At 50.3% G+C, this 12,989-nt stretch overlaps 1 pseudogene across 1 annotated transcript in view; it reads left to right on the top strand.

The window, feature by feature from the left end:
* The first annotated feature begins 276 nt into the window (after positions 1-276).
* Positions 277-12,989, top strand: part of LOC147718500 (syncytin-1-like) — a 124,972-nt pseudogene continuing 112,259 nt past the window's right edge. The window contains exons 1-2 of the transcript XR_015309982.1: positions 277-670; positions 3,203-3,258. The product of XR_015309982.1 is annotated as a syncytin-1-like (transcript). The remainder of the gene's footprint in view (positions 671-3,202; positions 3,259-12,989) is intronic.

A 12,989-nucleotide genomic window follows, 5' to 3' on the forward strand; every position in this document is an offset into this window, starting at 1 on the left:
CAAAACATTTAATTACAGACATCACACCATTGATCTGAAAGCACACACCAACTGCAATACATTCGATGTAATTTATGCTATTCTGTGTCAGCAGCTGAAAATGTTGCACCTACTTTGCAGGCAAAGAATAAGAATACCGTACTACATCTCCCAGAAGGCCTTCTGGGAGGGTCCTTACTGATATAATCACGTACTGTGCAAGGAGCGTTGTACGTGATTCTGGCAGTGAGTTTGTGCTACTTCACTTCAGAGCCGCTGCTCTGAAGTTCCTGATCGTGTACCCCTTTGGATCTTCCGTTTCCTCTGTTGAGGCGCGGGAGGATTTGTTGCTTGCTTCGGGTCTTCCGGAGCCACTGGTCGCGTTCCGCTCGGCTGAGCGAGAATGCCTTTCTGGATTACTTTGTTGTTGGCTGTCGGGCTCCTTCGGTGCCATTGGATACCTTCCGCTCGGCTGAGCGTGAACACTTTATTTCCTGTGAATTTCCTTCCCGCTTGTGTCTGCGGTGGGAATGCTGAGAGGCGTCGGCCTCTGTATACCGCCATCCTCTTATCTCTCCAGAGCCGCGGCTGCGGTAAAGAAAAAGGTGATCGCCGCCGGAGGCGGCCGGCTGTATTTTCCTGGGAACTACTACTACTCCATTGGGACTTCCAGTGTAGCATTTGAAAGATGGTAAGCTCCCTAGTGTGCTGGAGAACTAATCCGGCTCTGAGAACCTTTACTTTCCTGATTATTCCGGAATAACAACACTTTATTGCTGGGTCAAGCTGGTTATTCTTGGAGCCCTGAGTTTATATTTTCCTTTGTGTTATTTGGATCCTTCAGGAAACAGAAATCTCAAAACATTTGGATATACTTAATGACTTGTACTTGAGTGATGAGATTCCTTTCCTGGTGCTGGAGATGGCATTATCAGTTGGGATATAGGATGTGTGACAGAGGGTATGTGTGGAGAATAGTAGTGTCCATTATCAGCTATGGTATGTTGGCTTGTGTGTAATATATGTTTTGTAATATAGGTGTGAATAACTTCCCTACGGAAAGAGATTTATCTTACCAGAGAGAGAGGAGGGGTTCACCTCAGGGACGACCCTTGTTTAGGGTATGTTTCTGACTCTAGTGAGACTTATATGAGAGTAGCCAGAGAGATATGGTATTAATCCTTTATTTCATTACAGGTTTCCCTTTCCGCTGCTGTCCCTACCCTAACCCTATCCCTCGCTTAATTGCCTTTATGCTCTGTATATAATATAGTCAGAGTGTGGGGACGTCAGGTGGTGGACCCCTTTTGAGCATCGCCCTGATCCTGAGGAGTTTGTTTATCGTGACAGAATCACGTACCCACAAATTAATTCCCCTCCCGGTCAGAGTGATCCTCAGAAATGGCGATGTTAGACAATGTCTTGTAAGCTCTGGTTCTAGTTCAGCAGGAATTGGCTACTTCCCTTGCGGAAACAGCGGCACTTAAAGAGAGGGTGTATAGGCAAGCCAGGAATCCCATTGATGCTTCCGCAGGTACCCCTCAAATTCAGGTGACTGTTCCTCCACAAATACCATTGGCTAGCCCAGAAAGGTACTCAGGCGAATAACACAGATTCCAAACAATCCTTACCCAGATAACTCTTCATTTCTCATGCAAACCTGCTTTGTTTTCCACTAATCTATCAAGAGTAGCTTTTGCCATCTCATACCTAACAGGGGACGCTGCCAATTGGGCGGTTCTCCTAGTTAGAAACGATGATCCACTACTTACAGATTTGGCGGCTTTCAGGAGAGTATTTGAGAGGGTGCTTAATCGTCGTGCCACCACGCCTAGCGCAGATGGGGAAGTGCTTGAGTTACATCAAGGCAAAAAAGACCTGGTTCCGTATATGACCGCCTTTAACAGGCTAGTAGTCGAGACAGCCTGGCCCAAAGAAAAAAGAATGTCCTTATATTACCAGGGGTTGATGGACGAAATGAAGGACGTGTTGGCTCAGATAGACCCACAACCTGTACAGACTTAAACAACCTGACGTTACGATTAGAGCATAGGCTCGCAGAGAGAGGAGGTGATCTCAAAAGAAGTGAGAGAACTCAGATGGGAATGTAACATGAAAACCGTTCCTCGTCTTCCTTTAAAGAGTCAGGTCCTGAGCCCATGGATGTAGGAGCTATCAGACCTCCTTTATCCAAAATAGAGAGAGTGAACCGCCGTGCTCTAGGTCTCTGCATGTATTATGGGAAAAAGAGGCACTATGTGACGGATTGTACTGTGAAACCTAAGAAAAGGTACACATATTATTCTGGCAAACAAGTAGCATCTTGTCAGTGGGAAACACAGAGAAAAGGGACTCCAATCCACTGGAAAACAGCAGGGAGGACGTGGTAGAGAAGGAGTGGAAAATACCGTCTTTAGCGGTCACTGAAATGAAAACCACTGAGACATACATAGTGTTGTCCATGATTCTAAGGACAGGAGAACAAAAACATCAAGTGTGGACCATGATTGATTCAGGAGCCACAGGCAATTTTATTGACTGTGGTTTGGTACGTCGTCTGGGGTTAGTCCAAGTACCCAGCATCAGGCCTGAAAGAGTGTTAGCTGTAGATGGAACCCCTTTAAAATCAGGGCCCATTACTGAACACACCGAGGAGGTAGAGCTAGTCCTTAAGGGGGATCCTTAGGATCATGTTGAAGATAGCACCCTGAACATTATTGAGGCTCCTCAATATGAGGTTATTTTGGGCATGCCATGGTTATGGCAACATAACCCAACCATGAATTGGAGACTGAAAACAACTCGCTTCCAATCCTCGAAATTCATGTCTAACTGCATGAAAAACGACGATTCACAAACATTGGCTCTAGCACAGATATATCAGGTTGCTACAGCAGCCGAGGAGGAAACGGAATTGTCATCTTAGTATGAATTGTATCAGGAGGTATTCTGTGAAGCCATGGCAGAGGTCCTACCCCCATCATCGCGACTATGACTGTCGTATTGATCTGGTGGACGGGGCAGCTATTCCATGATGCAGGGTATATGCGCTTTCTGAACCCAAAACCAAACTTCTGAGGGAATATCTGGAACATTTCAGGGCCATTGGATTCATTCGTCCTCGTTCCCCAGCAGCGTCCCCCCTTTTCTTTACGGCGAAAGCCAACGGTGAGTTGAGGATGTGTATCAATTACCGCCTATTATTATTATTTTTTTTTTGTAGGATTTCTCGACTAGAATTATCACACTTTGACAAGAGAAGTGCCCGGAGAGATCGAAGTAAGAGATTCTAGTTTCCTTTGATTTATTTGGATTATAGGCGAATGGCTAAAGGTGGAATTGTTTTGATTAGTGTTTTTTGATTTGATATAGGAGAAAATCTCCTGGGAAAGGTAGATTTGATGATCTAGTGAAAATAAAGGAACGCGAACGGCCATATGGGGCAATTGGAGGTAATGTTGGTGCATTTCTAGAGACTGAAGAACTTTTTTTGTCTGTTTTTCACAGATTTTAGGTCCTGAAGAGAACTCCAAGATCTGAAGTAGCTTGAAACGCGTAGACCAGTTTATTTTGCCATAAGATTAGTGTACAAAGTTAAACCTTTTGACAGAGTACATTTATGTTATAAATTATTGTTCTATGGCATGTATTATTAAACAAGCATTTGCAATGCAATAGGTCTCGCATTAGGAAAGTTTGAGCTATTGGTATTGTAAATGACACATTTTTTTATTTATGTGTTAGTTTTGAAAATAGCAAACTTAATAGCTTTGTTGTTTACAATGCCAATAGTTTTAAATTCGCAAATGTGACACCTATAGCATTTGTAATGCAATATGTGTTGTATTTAATTTACGTGACTTAGATGTATTGATATTTCAAATAACAATGGCTTTTACATTTTTTAATAATTAATACTTAAATAAAAGTTATTGTAATTTATAATAGCAATAGCTTAAAATTTTGTGTGAAGATTATGTTAATTGTATTTTCTTGTAACGAAAATCCAAGAACAGAAGTGAAATATTAACATCTTTTTGTGACATTTGTAATAAAGCTTGAACATATTTGAACCAGTTGTTGAATGGTTGCACAGATTGATGCTGTGGTGGCGCTGAGTGATGTTGTGGTGGCGACGAGTGATGCTGTGGCGTTCAGTGATGCTATGGTAGCGCCTAGTGATGTTGTATTTCCCATGAGTGATGCTGTGGTGGTGCCGAGTGATGCTGTGGCGAAGCAATAGATAGATAGAGTGAGGGCGATAGATAGAGTGACGGCGATAGATAGAGTGTATTTATGTTGCATTAAGTAGCATTGAGTAGTGTAAGTATGAGGTGTGTAATTATACGGCACTAAGTGGTATTATGTGGAGTGTATTTACGTTGCATTGAGAAGAGTAATTATATGGGGTGTAATTATGTGGGACTGAGTGGTAATATGGGGAGTGTATGTTGTATTCAGTAGAGTAATTATGTGGCACTGAGTGGTATTTGGAGTGCATGTTGCATTGAGTGCAGTGTAATTACGTAGCATATAATTATATGGCACTGAGTGGTATTGTTTGGAGTGTATGTTGCATTGAGTGCAGTGTAATTATGTAGCATATTATGTGGCACTGAGTGGTATTGTGTGGAGTGTGTGTTGCATTCAGAAGAGTGTACTTATGTGGCACTGAGTGAGATTTGGAGTGAATGTTGCATTGAGTGCAGTGTAATTATGTGGTGTGTAATTGTGTGGCACTTAGTAGTATTTGGAGTGTATGTTGCATTGAGTGCAGTGTAATTATGTAGCATGTAATTATGTGGCATTGAGTGGTATTGTGTGGAGAGTATGTTGTATTCAGTAGAGTGGATTTGTGTTGTGTGTAAATTTGTGGCACTGAGTGGTATTGTGTGGAGCGTGGGTTGCATTCAATAGAGTAATTATGTGATGTGTAATTATGTGGCAGTAAGCGGTATTTGTAGTGTATGTTGCATTGAGTGCATGTAATTATGTTGCATATAATTATGTGGCACTGAGTGGTATTTGGACTGTATGTTGCATAGAGAGCTGTGTAATTATGTGGCGGTGCAGAGTGTGTGAGGCAGCGCAGTGTGTGAGGCAGCGCAGTGTGTGAGGCAGGGCAGTGTGTGAGGCAGTGCAGTGTGTGAGGCAGCGCAGTGTGTGAGGCAGCGCAGTGTGTGAGGCAGCGCATTGTGTGTGTGAGGCAACGCAGTGTGTGTGAGGCAGCGCAGTGTGTGTGAGGCAGAGCAGTGTGTGTGTGAGGCAGCGCAGTGTGTGTGAGGCAGCGCAGTGTGTGTGTGAGGCAGCGCACTGTGTGTGTGAGCAGCGCACTGTGTGTGTGAGGCAGCGCAGTGTGTGTGAGGCAGCGCAGTGTGTGTGAGGCAGCGCAGTGTGTGTGGCAGCGCAGTGTGTGTGGCAGCACAGTGTGTGGCAGCGCAGTGTGTGTGTGAGACAGCGCAGTGCGTGTGTGAGGCAGCACAGTGTGTGTGTGAGGCAGTGTAGTGTGTAACAGGGCAGTGTGTGTGATGCAGCGCAGTGTGTGTCTCACAGTGCAGTTTGTGTGTAACAGTGCAGTGTGTGTGATAGGACAGTGTGAGTGACACACAGCAGTGTGTGCCTACGTAGTGTGCGTGTGAGGCAGTGCAGTGTGTGTGTGTGTGTGTGAGGCTGCACAGTGTGTGGTGTGAGGCTGTGCAGTGTGTGTGTGAGGCAGCGCAGTGTGTGTGAGGCAGCACAGTGTGTGAGGCAGCTCAGTGTGTGTGAGGCAGCGCAGTGTGTGTGAAGCAGCGCAGTGTGTAGCAGGGCAGTGTGTGCGTGATGCAGCACAGTGTGTGTGTGTGAGGTAGTGCAGTGTGTGTGTCACAGGGCAGTGTGTGTGTCACAGCGCAGTGTGTGTGATAGGACAGTGTGAGTGACACAGCATGGTGTGACTACGTACTGTGTTTGTGAGGCAGCGCAGTGTGTGTGTGTGCGTGAGGCAGCGCAGTGTGTGTGAGGCAGTGCAGTGTGTGTGTGTAGCAGCGCAGTGTGTGTGTGTGAGGCAGCGCAGTGTGTGTGTGTGTGAGGCAGCGCAGTGTGTGTGTGTGAGGCAGCGCAGGTGTGTGTGTGTGTGTAAGGCAGCGTGGTGTGTGTGTGTGAGGGAGGGCAGTGTGTGTATGAGGCAGCGCAGTGTGTGTGAGGCAGCGCAGTGTGTGTGTGTGAGGCAGCGCAGTGTGTGTGTGAGGCGGCGCAGTGTGTGTGAGGTGGCGCAGTGTGTGTGAGGCGGCACCGTGTGTGTGTGAGGCGGCGCAGTGTGTGTGTGAGGCGGCGTAGTGTGTGTGTGAGGCAGCGCAGTGTCTGTGTGAGGCAGCGCAGTGTGTGTGAGGAACCACAGTGTGTGTGAGGGAGGGCAGTGTGTATGTGAGGCAGCGCAGTGTGTGTGAGGCAGCGCAGTGTGTGTGAGGCAGCGCAGTGTGTGTGAGGCAGCGCAGTGTCCAATGTGTGGAAGGCCCTGGTTACTTCGGCATGAATGACGCACCTGCACTTCATAGCAGCTAGATTTAGACAGGCACTGCAGGATTATAAACCCCTTGGAAGCCCTTGAATCGTCTGTACATCCAGTTCTAGGGTCACAAGACGCATTCTTTTGTGTTATCCATTTCCAATAGACGTGGCTGTGTTTAAATGTGACGTGGTACTGCTTGGCCCAAAACATGGGCTTTAAACGTCTGGTCGCAGAGCGGTGGAGCCGCCTGCAGGCTGGATGGAAGCACACGGCTTGAGCGCGCCAAACCGCTAATGGGGTGGGGGGGGACGGGGGGGGGGGGGCTGGGTTGGAAAACGACAGACAAAAATGGTGAATTTTACAGCACACTTTTCAATACATATTCAATTGCATCAACCTAGTGGTATGGTGTAAGCTGGTGGTGGTAAGGGTGGTGGTAGTGGATAATGGTGGTATGGGTGGTGTTGGTAGGGTAGTGGTGTGATGTTGGTAGGGTGGTGGTTAAGGTGTTGGTAGGGTGGCGGTGATGGTTAGGGTGGTGATGGTCATTAAGCTGACTGTGGGTAGGGTGGTGGGTTGGCCAATGGTACAGTGGTGATAGAGTGGTGATAGGGTACTGGTTAGGGTGGTTATAGTTAGGGTGGTGGTGGTGGTGAAGGTGGTGTTGGGGGGTGGGGTGGTGGTAACGTTGTGGTAGTAGGGTGTTGATGGTGGTGGTAGAGTGATGGTGGTGGTAGCGTGGTGGTGGTTGCATGGTTTGGTGGTGAGGGTGGTGATAGGGTGATGCTGGTTAGAGTGGTGCAAGAGAGGTGCTAGGGTGTTAGGGTGGTAGTGGTGGGGTGGTAGATTGGAGGTGATGGTGAGGGTGGTGGGTAGGGCGGCAGTAGCTAGGATGGTGGGGGTGGTGGGATGGTTGTGGTGGTGGTGAGGGTGGTGGTGGCAGGGTGTTGGGGTGGTTGCCTGGCTGTGGTGGTGGTTATGGTGATTAGGGTGGTGGTGGTTAGGGTATGGTGGTGGTGAGGGTGGTGGTAAGGGTTGGTGGTGTTTAGAGTGATGGTTTTGGTTAGGGTGTTGTGGTGGTTAGTGTGGCTAGGGTCTTGGTGGCTGTTAAGGCGGTGTTCCAGGTGGTGGTGGTAGGCGAAATTAAACATACTCAAAGGTTTTCCGACTGTGCCCAGCAGCATAACTGGTGATCTTTGGTAATATTGTTGGTTTCCAATGCACTGTTTTCTCAGTAAATACTAAGCTATTGTTGGATATCCAAAAAGTGTCACTGTTAATAAGCTTTAATTACAGAACAATCTCTCCCTGCCCCTTTTACAAATTCCTCTTAAAATGCTTTGCATAGATTAAATCAATGGCATGCACACCTCTTTGAAAAGAATCACACTCAGATCCCTGTCCTTCTCTTCATAATAAAAAAAAAGACTCTTAAAGAGGCACCCTGGAAATCATATTTTTCTTTTTAGGTTTACCTCAGAGCGTCCCCCTCTTCATGGACATAGTAGGGAGATTACGAAATAAAGACTGGTGCAGGGACCATTTTTGAACATGGCGCTTTGGCCAAGTGCTGAAACTATACCAGTTGTAAAATGACATTAGTGCTCTGCAGCAAATGCTGCTGCTCAGTAGAAAGTAAGCGCCTCTCTGAAAAAAGCCTGAAGCACCACAGTGGATGAGTACACATGAAGACTGCTGGAAAGAATTGCACTCTAGTCGCGTGCTTAGATAAAAAGAAAAATATAGTGCCCGACTACACGAGCAGTGGGAAGACACAAAAATTTGGGCCATGCTCCTGTAGAGGGACAATCACAAGAGGCGGAAAGAAAGCCCACATACACAAATGAATAACAAGATTGTGCGCCGAAGGCGCGCCAAAGGTAAGCCCGTCCGCGCCTGGACCGCGCCCAGCGCCCGAACCCCTGGCCCCCGCAGAGGCCAGCCCACCCGCCGGACGTACACCGCCGCCACCCTCAACGCGCTCAACTCCGGCCGAGTCCCGGGATGCCACCGAGCCACCCCGAGACGCACCCACGGACCCTTCAGCTGCCACGCCTGCAAGTTCACCTGCATCCGGACCTGCCTCGCACCAGCACCCGCCAAGCCGAACACCAGCAGCAACCACCTCAAGTGCATCCTGCTCAACACCCGCTCCGTCCACAGACACGCCATCGAACTCTGGAACCTCCTCGACACCACAGCTCCTGACGTTGCCTTCCTCACGGAAACCTGGATGAACGACTCCTCAGCACCCGACATCGCCATCGCCATCCCAGAGGGATACAAGATCACCCGAAGAGACCGCGTCAAACAGACGGGAGGAGGCATCGCCATCATCCACAGGGACACCATCCACATCACGACCAATACCGACGACACCCTGACTACCGCCGAACACCTACACTTCCCGATCCGCACCGACCCGAACACCACCCTCAGAGGCACCCTGATCTACCGACCCCCGGGACCACGCACACAATACAGCGAGGACATCGCCGACTTCGTCAGCCCGCATGCCCTCCCCTCCGCTGACTACATCCTCCTGGGGGACCTCAACTTCCACCTGGAGAACAACAACGACCGCAACAACATCACCCTGCTCGCCAACCTCGGACTCAAGCAGCTGGTGTCCACCCCCACCCACCTCGCCGGACACACACTCAACGCCGTCTTCTCATCCAGCAAAGACATCGCCTTCAGCCACGCCACTGGACTCCACTGGACGGACCACAGCTGCGTCCACTTCACCTTCAGAAAAACGACGATCCACCACCACCAGCAACGGGTTGCTCGAAGAAGCTGGAACAAGATCACAGCCGACCAGCTCGCCGCTTCCCTGAGCCAGCACCCTCCCGCCAGCTCAGCGAACCCCAGCCAGGCCGCCGACAACCTCACGAAGTGGATCAGCACCTGCGCGTACGAACTCGCCCCACTGAGGACCCCGCCCAGCAGACCCGGCAGCAAGAAGGCCCCATGGTTCACCGAGGAACTCAAAAGCTCCAAGAAGAACTGCCGAGCCCTCGAGAAAGCCTGGAGAAGGGAACCAACACCGGACAACATGACCACCCTCAAGCTTGCCACCCGGAAGCACCACCAACTGATCCGCGCCACCAAGAAAACTGCATTCAAGGACCGGCTGGACAACAACGCACACAACTGCAAGGAACTCTTCAACATCGTGAAAGAGCTCTCCAACCCCAACGCCGGAAACAACGACATCACCCCATCGCAAGACCTCTGCAATTCCCTCGCCTCCTACTTCCACAACAAGATCGCGGACATACACAACAGCTTCAGCACTCAACCGACGCACGCCACGACCGAACCACCGCCCCCCACCACCACCCTCCGCGCCTGGACCCCGATCAGCACCGAAGACACCGTCCGCATGATGAACTCCATCCACTCCGGATCTCCGACCGACCCCTGCCCTCACCACGTCTTCAACAAGGCCGACGCTGTCATCGCACCCCACCTGTGGGACATCATCAACACCTCCTTCGACACCGCCACCTTCCCTGAGAGCTGGAAGCACGCCAAACTCAGCGCTCTTCTAAAGAAACCAACACCGGACCCCACTGAACTCAAGAATTACCGCCCCATCTCGCTCCTCCCGTTCCCAGCCAAAGTCATCGAGAAGACCGTCAACAAGCAGCTGGCCGCCTTCCTCGAGACAAATGGATCCCTCGACCCCTCACAGTCTGGCTTCCGAGCCAACCACAGCACCGAGACCGCCCTCATCGCTGCCACCGATGACATCCGAGCCCTGATGGACAACGGAGAAACAGCGGCCCTCATCCTCCTAGACCTCTCCGCGGCATTCGACACTGTCTGCCACCGCACCCTAGTGCAGCACCTCAGCAACGTCGGAATCCAGGAGAAGGCACTGGAATGGATCATCTCCTTCCTCGACGGAAGAACACAGAGAGTCCGTCTACCACCGTACAAGTCAGAGGCCACCGAAGTCATCTGCGGCGTCCCTCAAGGATCCTCGCTGAACCCCACCCTCTTCAACGTCTACATGAGCCCCCTCGCGGCCATCGCACGCCAACACAACCTCAACATCATCTCCTACGCTGACGACACCCAGCTGATCCTCTCTCTGACAAACGACCCCACCGCCGCCAGAGCCAACCTTCACGAAGGGATGAAAGACGTAGCCGAGTGGATGACGACCAGCCGCCTCAAACTGAACTCAGACAAGACGGAAGTCCTCATCCTGGGCTCCTCGCCCTCCGCCTGGGACGACTCCTGGTGGCCCTGGGCACCGCACCCAAACCGACAGACCACGCACGCAACCTGGGCTTCATCCTGGACTCCTCCCTCACCATGACCAGACAAGTCAACGCCGTCTCCTCGTCATGCTTCAACATCCTGCGCATGCTACGGAAGATCTTCCGGTGGATCCCCTCCGAGACCAGGAAGACGGTCACCCAGGCCCTCGTCACCAGCCGACTGGACTACGGCAACGCCCTCTACGCCGGAACCACCGCCAAGCTCCAGAAGAGACTCCAGCGGATCCAGAACGCCTCAGCCAGACTCATCCTCGACATCCCACGACACAGCCACATCTCCGGACATCTGAAAGACCTGCACTGGCTCCCCGTCAACAAAAGAATCACCTTCCGTCTCCTCACCCACGCACACAAAGCCCTACACGATCAAGGCCCGAGCTACCTCAACAACCGCATCAACTTCTACGCTCCCAAACGCCATCTCCGATCAGCCAGTCACTCCCTCGCCGCCGTCCCCCGCATCCGAAGAACAACAACAGGAGGAAGGTCCTTCTCCTACCTGGCCGCCAAGACCTGGAACTCCCTCCCGACCGACCTGCGCCTGACCCAAGACCACCTCTCCTTCAGGAAGAAGCTCAAGACCTGGCTGTTCGAGCAGTAGCAGCACCCCCACCCCCCAAGCGCCTTGAGACCCTCCGGGTAAGTAGTGCGCTCTATAAATGTCTTTGATTGATTGATTGATTGATTGAAAGCAAATAAGAGTCACAATGAAGTCAACCAGTGGTAAGCAATGGATGGCAGGGCTTACCACTTAAACAAAACATTGCCAAAGCGACAGCATGCGCTGTCTCAGGTGAGACGTAAAAAAGTAAAATGTATCCTTGTGATTAATATTGTCTCTGGATACTCATCTTGTACATAGGCAAGGCAACTACAGTTTGAATGAAATCCAGAGGGTCCATGACAAGGTTAAGTTTCTTAGCACTACCATATTGATTGGATAAAGTATCTTTAATTTGCCGCACTGTCTAAACCAAACTTCAGGGCAGAATCAGTAAGGAAGAAAAAGCCAATCTTCGCGCCTAATGGCAGCTCTCAAACTCTTCTTCAATGGAGTTGATTGAGTTGAACTTAGGTCAGTGCCAATGTCAGACACCCTCGATGCTAAATAAGATTAGATGACCAACCTCTGCAACTCTAGCTCTTTTCTGCCAGAAATTGTTAATTCTCTTCGTCATACTAACTCGAGCAGTAAATAGCATTTGAAGAGCACGCTCCGCATGTCCAGGAAGCGTGGGCTCCGTAACCAAGAGAAGAATTCAAAAATAGTCTTATTAACTCACTTGTAGGCAGCCTATCTTCCAATCGCAGAAAGTCATTCTACTGCTGAGTTTGCCGTTTCTGACAGCGGCGCTCATTAATTATTTTATTCATGGGGTTACAGTGCAGCCTGGGGTGGCAGCCCGTGGCAGGAGAAACCAAAGGGCTGCCTGCAAGAGGGGTAGGACTACTAGCACAGGCTCCAGGACTCGGGAGTCAGGGACGGCCACCAGGGCCCAGGCACCGCACCTCACAAATAAATCCCTCACAATCCACACACTAAGGGGTCGCCCAGGGCCAACGCAAAAATGCAAACAACATCAGTGACTCACCTGCGGGCGGCAGACAGTCGGCAGCTGGGACGGACAGGCATGCAGCAGGGCAGGGGCTAGAATTAAATTATGGGGAGCCGGTGTCTCAGTCTCAGTTCTGGAATGCTAGTCCTCTCGACCAGGCCTCACGTCACGGCCCGGGTCTTGCGCGAACCTTAATGCGCATGTCACCACTGTAGGAAGGTAGATACCTGACTATGGTTACCCCCGACTTTTTGCCTGGTGTTTTGCTGGTTTTCCGACTTAGTTGACCTGGGGCCCTGCCAATCAGGACCCCAGGCTTACTGCTCTCTCTCTAAAATGGATTCCATGTACCTTAGGTACATTTCCAATTGGTACTGGGCCACCTTGTCAGACCCTGTAACTCAGGGCATCTGTGTACCCAGGGCCTACCAGGGGCTGAAGCATGTATTATGCCACCCCTGGATGGCCATCTAAATCTGGCACAACTGGCTGCATGACAGCTGGGGCAAGGTGGCTTACTCGCCCTTTGCTTTAGATATAGTATCCCTATATCTAACCCTAAAATGGACACCCGAATTCCTATCAGTCACTTCTATGGCAGACCTTGACAATCCTGAAGGCAGAATGCGTGGAATCGTGTTAATTGGGCTCTGGCACGAGCCGAGCCCGGTT

Source organism: Lissotriton vulgaris, chromosome 4_1, assembly GCF_964263255.1.
Source record: "Lissotriton vulgaris chromosome 4_1, aLisVul1.2, whole genome shotgun sequence".
Lineage (NCBI taxonomy): Eukaryota > Metazoa > Chordata > Amphibia > Caudata > Salamandridae > Lissotriton > Lissotriton vulgaris.